Source organism: Octopus sinensis, linkage group LG6 (assembly GCF_006345805.1).
Source record: "Octopus sinensis linkage group LG6, ASM634580v1, whole genome shotgun sequence".
Taxonomy (NCBI): Eukaryota; Metazoa; Mollusca; class Cephalopoda; order Octopoda; family Octopodidae; genus Octopus; species Octopus sinensis.
The window spans coordinates 83,519,485-83,532,965 of record NC_043002.1 but is presented as its reverse complement, the minus strand read 5'-3'; the positions used below and the strand labels follow the sequence as shown (position 1 = coordinate 83,532,965).

At 35.6% G+C, this 13,481-nt stretch overlaps 1 protein-coding gene across 2 annotated transcripts in view; it reads right to left on the bottom strand.

The window, feature by feature from the left end:
- Window positions 1-13,481, bottom strand: part of LOC115212781 (N-chimaerin) — a 176,824-nt gene that overhangs the window by 48,645 nt on the left and 114,698 nt on the right. The window lies entirely within an intron of this gene.

The window sequence follows — 13,481 nt, the reverse complement described above, 5'->3', positions numbered from 1 at the left end:
ACATTACCAATAGTAAGATGGTGGTTTGGTCCAGTTAGAAGTGTGTTAGAATGTTAGAAAATTACTATTTTTAAATCTCACAACAAGAGATATTCCACAACAGTACTTTGGAGTAAAGATTTTTGCCAACATAACATGGCAGTCCTGGTTTAGGACAAATGTTGCTGTAACTTAGCCCCAGGAGACATCATCTCCAGCTAGCTATATGACATGATCTATGTCTTTATATTTTCGAACAAGGGAATCCAGCACCCCAACTCAGCCCAAAACAATATCTGTGTATCGTGATTTCTGGGTTATTTCCTTTTATCAGCACAGGATAATTGTTCGGCTAGAGGTGGCGCTGCCAAATTCCCATTCGAAATATATAATGGGGGTGCTAGATTCCCTTGTTTGAAAATATAAGGACACAGATTGTGTTGCATAGCCGAACAATTATTATGTGCTGATGAAGGGAAATAACCCGGAAATCACGATACACAGATATTGTTTTGGGCTGAGTGGGGGTGCTAGATTCCCTTGTTCAAAAATATAAGGACACAGATCATGTCATATAGCCAGCTGGAGACGATGTCACCTGGGGCTAAATTACAGCAACGTTCGTCCTAAACCAGGACTGCCATGTTATGTTGGCAAAAATCTTTACTGTGCTAGAATGCTTTAGTTATTTGTTCTGTCTCTCTGTGTTGTAAGTTCAAATCCTGCCAAAGTTAACTCTCTAGTCTCATCCTTGCAAATTTAATGAGCTAGGCACCACCAATTCAGAGCAATGGAATGTCAGAATACTCAGAGAGTCAAGTGTGATGCCTTATGTCATCCATTCTGGCTCACCATGTTCTGAGAGTAATGCCTGCAGTAAAACTGGTTCCAAGCTTTGTTGACCCTTCCCATTCTCCTGAATATCATATGTGGCAGGAGACAGGAAGACTTTACAAGCATAGGCAACAGCTGGTTTTTCATTTAACAAGGAAAAACAAAAGACCTTGTCGAGACCAGGACAGCCCTACAACTTGGTAAGATGAAAGTAAAGTAGATTAAAGTAAATTTGGTGGAATCTGAACACAAATTTAGGATTACAAACTTATATATTGTAAAGTATTCACTCTAGTAATAAAGTAACTTGGTACACTACATCCTTATTTCAACACAAGAAATACTAAGTTTTGCACTACAAAAATAAAACATTTCAATCTTCTATTATGAGTTTGCATAAAGTATTCCTCCATACTCCACTTTTTTTCCATCCAAATGATTTTGAAGACTGTGGATAGAACAAATGGTAATCAGATGGGTCAATGTCTGGCAAATATGAGGCATTGTTTCCCATTCAAACTGCTCCAACTTTTAGAATGTTATCCTCGCTGTATGTGACCAAGCATTATCATGATGTAAAAACACCTTTCATTTTGAAACCAAAGGTGGTTGTTTTTCCTCTAGTGTTGATTTGAATGACTGGTTGAATGACCAAATCCAAGCTTCTCTGTTAGTTCCTCAACAGTTACAATGGGATTTTGTTTCACCAGGGTTTGCAGGACATCCTCGTCAAGCACTACAGATCTTCCAGGACAAGGCTCATCTAGGTTGTAGTTTCCAGCTTGGAATTTCTGGAACCACCATTGACACTGGTTTATGCTTATTGTCTGATCCCCATATACTGCATTAATATTCCTCACACTTTCCATTGCATTGTTTCCTTTATTGAATTCATAAGCCAAATATGCTCCTTTGTCATTTCCATTATAGCTTTGTGAAAATAACTGTTAAAATCGAACTGCACTCTTCAAAACTTGCACTAAGAACAAGTACAAGGTAAAATTACCACCTGCTTTCGTAGCAAGTCGATGCAGGTAGTTTATCCTGTCCCCCGCCAACTTTTAGTTCATGCAATTGAAAAAAAACCATATTATTTATGGGACGACCCAATACTTAATCAGTTATGCAAATGTATGGCTCATTACATTTGCAGAATGAATGTATATGAACAATGTATAGTATGAATGAATGAAAATTTTTTTTTTAACAGAGTGTTAATATTCTATAATCAATATGGTGAAATCACAGCAGATAGCAGGTGTCTTACAAAGTTTACTACACACACACAACATTAACAACAACAGAGATCAGAATCATCACTCTCCTGAATGTCACGCACATACACACACACACACACACACATATGTATATATGTCCTGGGTGTGACTTTAAACAGCATCCAAAAGTGGGGCACTGGTATGGGAGTTCCATGGTTTTAGGCAGTTTGGCACCATCTCCAAGCTACAAATGTTCCCAAGTCTACCCTGACCCAGAGCAGTAACACCTGTGAGGGTCCCAGATTTGGGTTAACTAGCACGTAAACTACTGGGAGTGAAGGACCCCTCATTCTTATTAGAACTTTCTTCTAGAACAGTGGACCCTGAGGGTCTATATACATTGTGGCAGGGGTCCTCACAACAAAATAAATTGGTGATCTACAATAGTATTTTAAGGGCTTCTGGAAAAATTTTGCTTTAAATGTATGTATTGCAAGAAACTGAGGTTTCTTTCTCTAACATTTTACATAGCTCAGCCTACACAAATTAATGTGAAAAACAAATTAGGAATTTTGAAAGAAGTTTCTATAAAACTAGTTTACTAGTTTTTTTAACATCGAATGGCTATGGGGGTCCATCAGAAGAAAATAATAGGGTCCATAGATGAAAAAAAAATGGTTGAGAAGTTCTAGAAGAAGGTAAACTTGTATAAAAACTTAAAGTGTTGTTTGCTTATGGTCGTATCACCACCCTCTGTTGTGTCGCTAATTTTGTAGCTAACTGCACGAAAAGTGGGCTCAAAGCCATCTGACACTTTATCCACTCAAATCAAACTCATACAAAGCAACTTCTTGGACACTCAGAATGCTTGCACAGAGCTAGAGTTTAGGAAGTGGCTTTAATTGGTCATGAGTTGACAAGGAGATCTATGACTGCATGGCTGCTACTGTTATGTTTAGAGCACCACATAGATTTTCATAATCCAGTCTGTTATGGTACAGGGATATAAACAAACTAACACTAGCTGTCAAGCGTTTGTGGGGGACAATGACAAAGACAAACATATACATATACAAACATACATATATATTGTTGTATTTCGGAATGGTCATTTTGCCAGTTTAGCCAATAAAAACACATGCACTATATATTTGGTGTTACTTTGCTTCAGTGTTATTTATTTTTTACATTAATCTTAATCTTCTTTTGGCCAGAGTTCTTTTGTCACACTCCTGTCACCGCATCAGTGATCCTTTGCTTTTTTCTTTCTTATTTTTGTCTCTCCTTACTAACCGTCAGCCATTTTGTATTTCTATTGTATGTGTCTTCATTTGTGCATGTGTATATCTCTATGTGCGTCTATGTTTAGTTAAAAGAAAGAAGAAAGCAAAGGACCACTGATGCGGTCACATATATATATGTATGTATATATATATATATATATAATTTTTTTTCGATTTGACCTTACAAATACACTCCCTACTTTTAGGTCACTTTAAATAAAACCCTCGATTCAATAGCACTGTGTACAAACTCTGTACTTGGAATGACAAATTTTAAATACTATTGGAATCTTATATGTATACCATTCTGCCTAAATAATGGATCTACAAATGCAATATCCCTGCATATCTCACATCTGTTTTCATTTCTCCACTTCACTCTCTATTTCTTATCTTATCTAGAATAACTATTGCTTAACCATTTTCTCACACTGTCTCTGATGAAGGGATATAATAAATATCCTGGAAACAGCTGTAAGACCTATTTATAAATGTTCTAAAATCTTCACAGCCTTGGGTTTTTATCTCATTCTGAAAAAAAAATTTAGTATATATATACATGCTGATATATGACCTACTTATTGGACTCCTTATTTGCATAATCACCGAACCTGGTGCTTAACTATGGTCTGTCCATAGCACTTACTCAGCATTACCTGACACCTTTGGGTCTTATTGACACCATTACCTCTCATAACATCTCTCTCTCTCTCTCTATATATATATATATATATACACACACACAGACACACACACACAAACACAATGGGCTTCTATCGGTTTCTGTCTACCAAATCCACTCACAAGGCTCTGGTCAGCCCAGGGTTACAGGAGAAGACACTTGCCCAAGGTACCATGCAGTGGGACTGAACCCTGAACCATGTGATTGAGAACCAAACTTCTTACTTCACAGTGATGTCTGCACCTATATATACAGACACATGCACACACACACACACATGGAAATATGGACATTTTAAATTATTAATGATTATCATCATAATCATCACCATCAACATCTGTTTTCTATACTGGCTTGCTAGGACAGTTTGACAGAAACTGACAAGTCAGAAAACTGCATCAAACTCTGCTGTCTATATACATATCACTTGAGCCACTTCAATCTCTTACATATTTAGATTTAATATACAAATATATTCACCAGAGAGTGGGGGAAATGGCAGTAGTAGTAGTAGTTAAGTGTATTAAAAGATCCAGTAATACTAATGTCATGCACTAGAAAGGAGGTGGTGCTCTAGAAATGAAACACAAAAGGAAACAGAGAAAATTTGTTTGACATCCTTTCCAAAACAGGATTTTGCCAGATTAACTATTGTTAGTCATCAAATTAAGTTTCTTCGGGCTAAAAACACAAAACCTGAATGCAATTTCTTGGCTATTTTGTAAAGTAGGTACTTTGGTAAACAGAGATACTTTTATTAATCATTTGAGTCATAGCTGGTCATATGTATCTATAAACAATGACCAAACCTATTGACCTGGAGTGGCAGAGAAAACAAATGATTCTGATAGTGAAGCTTTCCTCCAAATAATTAACAGAGAGAGAGTCTGTGAATGTTATTAGAATAATGACCATTATAACAGAATTTGAAGGAGAGTGTTGTTTTATTTTTTTATTGTACAAATTTTTGTCCTCTTCTGATACTGAGATCAGCCTACAAGGAAAAAAAACCTAGTTGCATGCCCAACCCATTTTTTCTGACATAGTATATCTCAAGACTATATTATCATTATTCAATGTGTACTTTGTTTTCAGATTATGAAGTGTGACAGTAGAGAAACCTGACTGCAGTATCTAGCAAACTGAGTGGCCAGGAAAGGCTCATAAACAAAAATGTATTGAAAGTCAACATTTTCAAATATATGTTTATCATTATTAATCTATTCAGAAACTATAACACCAGTGAGCAGTAAATGGTAACTGAACAAATCATGTAAGCGCAAAATGAACTTCTCACCCTTAACCCTTACATTACCAACCCGGCTAAAACCGGCTCTGGCTCTGAGTACAAAAGTCTTGTTTTCATAAGTTTTGAATTAAAATCTTCCACCAAACCTGAGTCACAATTTATGTTCCTAACACTAGCTGAATGATAACTAAGTTATTTTACTAAATTCTTTGTTATATTTAACCCTTTAGTATTTAAACCGGCCATATCCGGCCAAAATATTTAATCTGTTTTATGTTCAAACTGACCAAATCCAGCCTCTCAGACCTACCCTACAATATTATTCTACATTAAGTAATTACACCATCAAGATCTTGAAGATATGAGATAATGCATGATTAATTCAAATCAATGTGAATCAATAAGCATTATGTTTGATAGAATAATCAGAACACTAAAGGGTTAAAGTAATTGAAAGAAACACAGAGCATCTCTAAATAAATACAGTAACAAAAGGGTTAAAACACTTTATGTTTTCAATTTGCTCCTTCGGCTGTATTTAAACCAAGACAAAATGAAACAACTTTACCCAGCAAAATGTGTGTCAATGAGGGAGTGCCTTGTAATCTTGTCTACTTCAGATTTCAACACGATATTGTGGTCTCAGATATACAAAATCAGGAAAATTCATGGCTTGAATTTGGTGATGAAATATGAAGGTGCTCAACTCCCCCCCCTCTCTCTCTCTCTATATATATATATATATATATATGTGGAGGAGCAATGGCCCAGTGGTTAGGGCAGCGGACTCGCGGTCGTAGGATCACGGTTTCGATTCCCAGACCGGGCGTTGTGTGTGTTTATTGAGCGAAAACACCTAGAAGCTCCACGAGGCTCCGGCAGGGGGTGGTGATCCTTGCTGTACTCTTTCACCACTCTTTCTCTCACTCTTTCTTCTGTTGGCCTGTTCGCTTAGCCAGCAGGGTGGCGTCACTTGAAGGCTAAAACAATGCAAAGCGCATTGTGACCAGCGATGTGTAGCAACATCTGATAGCCTGGTCGGTCATTTACTTGGATATATATACATACATATATACACATATATACAACAGGCGTCTTTCAGTTTCCGTCTACCAAATCCACTCACAAGGCTTTGGTCAGCCTGAAGCTAAAGTAGATGACACTTGCCCAAAGTGCCATGCAGTGGGACTGAACCTGGAACCATATGGTTGATAAGCAAGCTACTTACCACATAGCCACTTCTGTGTATTTAAAAAAAAAAACAGTTGTTGATCACCATTAATTTAGCGAAGAAGCTTGTATCAATGCAAGTGTTTCAATAGATGCAGCTGTTGCATTGCAAATAATATCTACTTATAAAAGAGCACAATAACAGAGTTGATGGATTCCTGATGATAGCCAGACAAAAAATTGGTTGGTAGTTTATACCATGATGTTATGTCCATGATCCAGACATCTGTCAATGGCTCAGTCCATCAAGCTTTAAATAGGTTCCATGAAGAAGGCTGTTTTTGCTGAGCCCTGGATCAACTGTCAATGGCTCAGTTTATCAAGATTTAAATAGGTTCCATAAGGAGGCTGTTTTTGCTGAGCCCTGGATCAACTGTCAATGGCTCAGTTTATCAAGCTTTAAATAGGTTCCATAAGGAGGCTGTTTTTGCTGAGCCCTGGATCAACTGTCAATGGCTCAGTCCATCAAGCTTTAAATAGGTTCCATAAGGAGGCTGTTTTTGCTGAACCCTGGATCAACTGTCAATGGCTCAGTCCACCGAGCTTTAAATAGGTTCCATAAGGAGGCTGTTTTTGCTGAGCCCTGGATCAACTGTCAATGGCTCAGTCCATCAAGCTTTAAATAGGTGCCATAAGGAGGTTGTTTTTGCTGAGCCCTGGATCAACTGACAATGGCTCAGTCCATCAAGCTTTAAATAGGTTCCATAAGGAGGATGTTTTTGCTGAGCACTGGATCAACTCACACTGGACAAGCCTATGTGCAAAGACACTCCAACCATGCCTGATCTGTCTTTTAATTATGGGGTATGTAAAAGTACATTATGTAACTGTCCTGTCTTGATGTAAAGCATATAAGGTGGTGATCTGGCAGAATTGTTAGCATGCCTGGCAAAATGCTCAGCGGCATTTCATCTATCTTTATATTCTGAAGCTCAAATTCTGTTATGGTTGACTTTGCCTGTCATCCTTTTGGGGTTGATAAAATAAGTACCAATTGATCACTAGGGTCGATGTAACTGACTTATTCTCCACCCCAAAATTGCTGCCAAAATTAAAAACCTTTATATAAAGTAGGTGGAGGAGTGGTTGTGTGGTAAGTAGCTTGGTTACGAACCACATGGCTCCAGGTTCAGTCCCACTGCATGGCACCTTGGGCAAGTGTCTTCTACTATAGCCTCAGGCTGACCAAAGTCTTGTGAGTGGATTTGGTGGACGGAAACTAAAAGAAGCCCATTGTATATATGTATGTATGTGTGAGTGTGTATATATATATATGTATGTATGTATGTGTGTGTGTGTGTGTGTGTGTGTGTGTATTGTCCCTCTAACATCGCTTGATAACTGATGCTGGTGTGTTTATGTTCCCGTAACTTAGCAGTTCGGCAAAGAGACCGATATAATAAGTACTAGGCTTACAAAGACTAAGTCCTGGGGTCAATTTCCTCGACTAAAGGGCGGTGCTCCAGCATGGCCACAGTCAAATGACTGAAATAAGTAAAAGAGTAAGGTATTAAGATGGGATTTTTGGGAGATTTGGCTGATATTTCTAGTAGGTCCCAACAGTCATGCAAAGAGTCCTGCAATAGCTCAACTATATGATGGTATTATTGTTGAGCTACAGGTCAACTGCAATTGAGAGACCTATGAGTAAATAATTTCTGATCATAACTATCCGGTCTTTTTAACAAGTTTTATTAAATTGCATTAATAATGTACTGTTTTTTTTATTTTACCCTTTTGATACCAAAACATTTGAAACTGACTCTGGATCCATGGCACTTAAGTTATCTTTCATTAAACATAACTAGTCAGGGAACCTTTTGATAGAACCTCATATATATGTGTGTGTGTGTCTGTGTGTGTGTGCATGTGTAAGTATGTGTTTCTATTTATCCCTGGCACCACATGATAACTGGTGTTGGTTTGTCTATGGCCTGAACTCTTTGGTCTTGCTTTTTGCTTTTTGAGCCAAAAAATTAACTTAACTTAACTATGTCTCTGTAACTTTACTGTTTGACAAAAGAGACCAACAAAATGAGTACCGGACTTAAAAAAAAAAAGAAAAACAATAAGTAATGGAGTCAATCAGTTCAACTGGAACCCTTCAAGTTGGTGCCCCAACATGGCTGCAGTCCAATGACTGAAACAATTAATAGATAAAATGTAAACATAACAATCGTTTGTTCATTTATTTAACATTCATTTTTTCCATGCTAGCAGAGTTTTTACATGGGGAGTTATTTTAAGGTGGGATTTTATGGTCAGAGGCATTCCCATCTGTCAACCCTTGCCTATTTTCAAGTAAGACAATTTTATTCCAGAGGACTTTGAAAGTGTAGAGCTACTGGTCATAATCTCAACATGGAATGTTAACATGACTAATGGCTTCCTCATGCTATGATATAGAATATCAACATGTACACACACACACACACATGTGCATATATGGGTTAACAACATCTTTATTTTGGGCTACTTTCTAACAATTAACAACCTTTAGAAAATTTTGAATTATTTTTTCCTGAAATTCATTTGACAGGTTGGCTGAAACCTCAGGCCAAACTTTCTACAAGATTTTAAATGTTGTTTTCATGAAATTATAGAGAAAATTTTGAGTGAGAAGTCAGTGAGAAGTCAGTATTTCTATCAAGTACCGAGTCTAGACAGAAGTATTTCTAATGTTACACTTGACTATGTGTACTTCATGTATCACACCACAAAACCAACATGGTTTCGTAATTATCAGAAAACGAATGATTACAACATTCATGCACCTAATTAGCAAGTTAGAAATCATTACATACTTAAAGCAAACACAAAGACAATATCTATTTTAGTAATAGTTCTAATGTCAACCACGTATCTTTATCTCCTGTATTTTTCCACCTGCCACCACACCAAACCTGAATAAGATAACTCAGAAAATACTAAACTTATTGTTGATGTCATATGAATTTATACACAAGAGAATGTGAAATAATTCCCCCCCCCGCCTTTTTTGGGGGGAACAGTGAATCTCGAAGCAGATGAAGCTATAAATAATACAATGTAAACATTAGGCTAAAATGCATGTTTTATCAGAACGTCCCACAGACAGCCTTTGGTTTCTTTTATCCAACAGGCTTTTTAACTCTTGGTAGACGGAAACTGAAAGAAGCCCTTCGTATATATGTATATATGTATATATATATATATATATATATATATATGTGTGTATGTGTTTGTGTGTCTGTGTTTGTCCCCCTGGCATTGCTTGACAACTGATGCTGGTGTGTTTATGTCCCCGTTACTTAGCGGTTCGGCAAAAGAGACCGATAGAATAAGTACTGAGCTTACAAAAGAATAAGTCCCGGGATCGAGTTGCTCGATTAAAGGCGGTGCTCCAGCATGGCTGCAGTCAAATGACTGAAACAAGTGAGAGAGTAAAGAGAGCATTATTTACAGCTTTTTCAACTTCGATATCCACTGTCCCCAAAAAAGAACTAAACTTATTATTTGGCCAATCTGTACTGTTTTGCACAAAGCTTGTCAGAGAATGAGCTAAACTATTTCAAAAGCTTGATGAGCAAAGAATGAAGTATTAGCAAAATGATAAGAGATGATTTGGAATGGGTTTCAGGAAATATAATACTAACATAACACATACAATAATCATGTCCCACTTATTACATATTTAAGAATAAAACTGTTACATGATGCATTAACAGTTTCTTTCTTTTATTTCTATTTTATTTTACTACAAAGCAGACATTTTTCTATTTTTGTTTTTAGATAATATCATACAAGTTGATTAAAATTTGTTTTCCAAATATCCTCATATTTGACAATTAAAATTCCATCACCACCAATCCTGTATATAAAGCAACCAATTTGCAGGGTCATTACAGTGTCAGATAGATTGCTTTGTAGTAATTAATCCAGCTCCCTGCACTCTTAGTTCATATCTAAGTCAACTTTGCTCTTCATACTTTTAGGCTTGCAGTGGGGTTGATTCTACCCTTTCACTCACTCACTCTTTCTGTCTGTCCAACTGTCTTTCTTCCTGAAAGAAATTGGCTGTGAATGAGCATGGAGAAAGAAAGATGGGCTCTGCCAGGTTTGAAAATGCCAATGACAAATTACATATTACAATAGCATGAAAACCAAAGGCAAAACAAAGCCTTTCGGTATGTGGTAGCTCAACTTTCTGTTTAAAAGAAAACCAAAAAAAAAAAAATTCAATTTCCCTAAAACCATAACTCCTCCATCTAGAAACAGTAAGGGGACATAACATAATATAGTTCAAGAAGTCACTAAAAAGACATGATAGTCACAACTGGAGTGTCTCTTGTTATAGGTTCATTCAGTCAAAGCAACTGGATCCTTTAAAAAAAAAAATTCATGGCAAATTATTTTACTTTTGTTCTAGGCCTTTCAATTCAGTATACCAAATTATGATTTAAAGAGAACTGATTTTTCACTCACACCCCATCCACACTCCTTGTAAGTGACCCTTACGTTTTAAGTCACTCATCAACACACTCCAGTATCTGATGCACAGATGCAGTCTCCCTGCTCTCTCTCTCTCTTGCATCCTCTCTTTTTTTTTTCTTTTTTAAACCTACTGTTAGTACAGTGACCTCTGTTCTTTCTGGTTCAGCTCGTGTACCTCCACCCCCACCCCGCAACTCAGGCGCTCCTGACTCACTTGTTTTTATTTTACTCTTGTTATCCATATCACATCATACCACTCCCACACCATCTAGCACTAACCACTTACTGCTTTTAGTCCTTCCACACACACAGAACATCATCCCTCTGGAATTCCTTTCCTCCACCTATTTTGACTGCAGCTACCAACATAAACTGTGCCGATCTCACCTGTCTCAGAGGTACCATTTATCCACTGGTTTAATTTGGAGGAAAGGACTATTCCCTGACACAGTCTCTTCTCCAAGATTAAACAAACGAAGTAAATAAATAAATGAAAAATAAACAAATAAAATAAGGTTGTACTAAATTCATAGAATGCTGTAGTATAACTGGAGGTTCCGGTATATTTTCATACAAACACCAAATACTAATCTATTAGAAATATGTCAAATTATTTCATTATTGTATAGCATTTTCAAATAAAATTTCATTTCATAGTTTAACAAAATCTAATAAAAGGATTTTTCAGGGCATTTCGATTTAAATAAAAATAAAAAATGACTTCCATCTGTTTTACATAAAACAAATGAAAATACAAAGGCAAAATAGTTCAAAGTAAACCAACGCTTAATTTTTAGAGAAGTAGATTTTACTGGAAGAATTGAAGAAGAATATGAGGTGTGGAGTAAAAATGTCAAACTGTCTTATGAGAAGAAAATATAGTTTTCTATCAGATTATATTTCATTTCATAAGGCGAGTGAAAAAAAAACTGTGTGTAATCAATGATATACAATTTATCAATAGCAGAGATTTATTGGAAAACGCAAAATTTGAGTTGATAATGGGGACGCCTAAACAGAAATTAGCTCTAATTGAGCAAAGAAAAAAAAAATCTACACTATCTATGATTGTCTCATGAACAGAGTATTTTGACTGCAAAACACTATTCTTATTTCCTTTATAATTAGAGAATATTAATTATTTCTGTGGCAGAAAAATGGATGCAATGAGCCAATAAATACTATAAGATGAAGAGCAAGTTGGCTAAAGGTTTGTCTTTTCTTTTTATTTATTTATTTATTTAATAGCGTTCATTAGAAAATGGTCATAATAGGGAACTACTAATATGTGTTTACTAAAGGTGGGGGGGGGGTTTGGTTCTCCATCTCCAACCAACCAAATACCCTTCTTTTCTACTAATACATTTAATGAAATGCATTATTATTATTATTATTATTATTATTATTATTAATAATAATAATAATAATAATAATAATAATAATAATAATAATAATACAACTCCAATTGTCTGACTATATGTGGCAGAGGATTTTCTGTGAAAAGAAATTCCTGGAGTTGCTGAATTAATTTTTAAAAAACCCCAAAGAACCACACACCTGCACACACACAATAATAATAATAATTATAACAACAACAATAATAATAATAATAATAATGATATCAATGGTAGTAACAAAACAATAATGTCAAGAAAAAGGGTTTCCATATTTATAGATATTTGCTTTGACTGAACAAACGTAAAAGCCCACTACAGCTAGTATAATTATTCCGCTCTCCTAGCAAATTGACCTTGACAGTGAAAACAAGGAAGTAAGGATTTCTCTTCCAAAACAAGATCTTAGTAGTATCCAGAGTAAAACGATAAAATACCATTTGAAATGAAAAATGCCTTTAGTTATTTTAGTCATTGAACAGCAGGGAATAATAATTATGTATATTTTTATAAAAATTTTTTTTTTAGCAATGTGATAGTAAAAAAAAAAAAAGTTTAGTGGGGGTGGAGTGAGGTGAGAAAAAATAGGCTACCAAAATAATAAAGAAATAATTCTAAAAATATGACATCAGAAAAAAATGGTAAACATGTTAAGGATTTTAATCTTCAAAAATATATTTTCAAATATATACACACACACACACACATATATATATAATAGTCCTAAAAATTAGACCTATTAAAAATATTTAATTACTAGACTCTAATTAAGTGTGAACGAAAAAAAAGGGCCTATATAAAATAAAATGCATCATTATTTATATTCTAATAATAACAATAAAGATGGTGATGATAATAACCAGAATGTCAACAACAACACCAACAATCACAATATTAATCATTTATTCACAGATTGGTTTTGTTATTGTTGTTATTTTCATCAAAGATATCCTGTAAAAGCATCATTGAGTGCAGTGCCAACTACAAATATATCAAACAAATAAATAAATAAATAAAACAAAAACAATATTCTCTCCCCTCCCTCCCCCTTTCTCTCTCTCCAAGAAATTCCAGAATGTATTGCTGACAGACATAGTTCAAGAGGAATTATGTTGCATTCTTCACTCTGTCGCTTTGTCA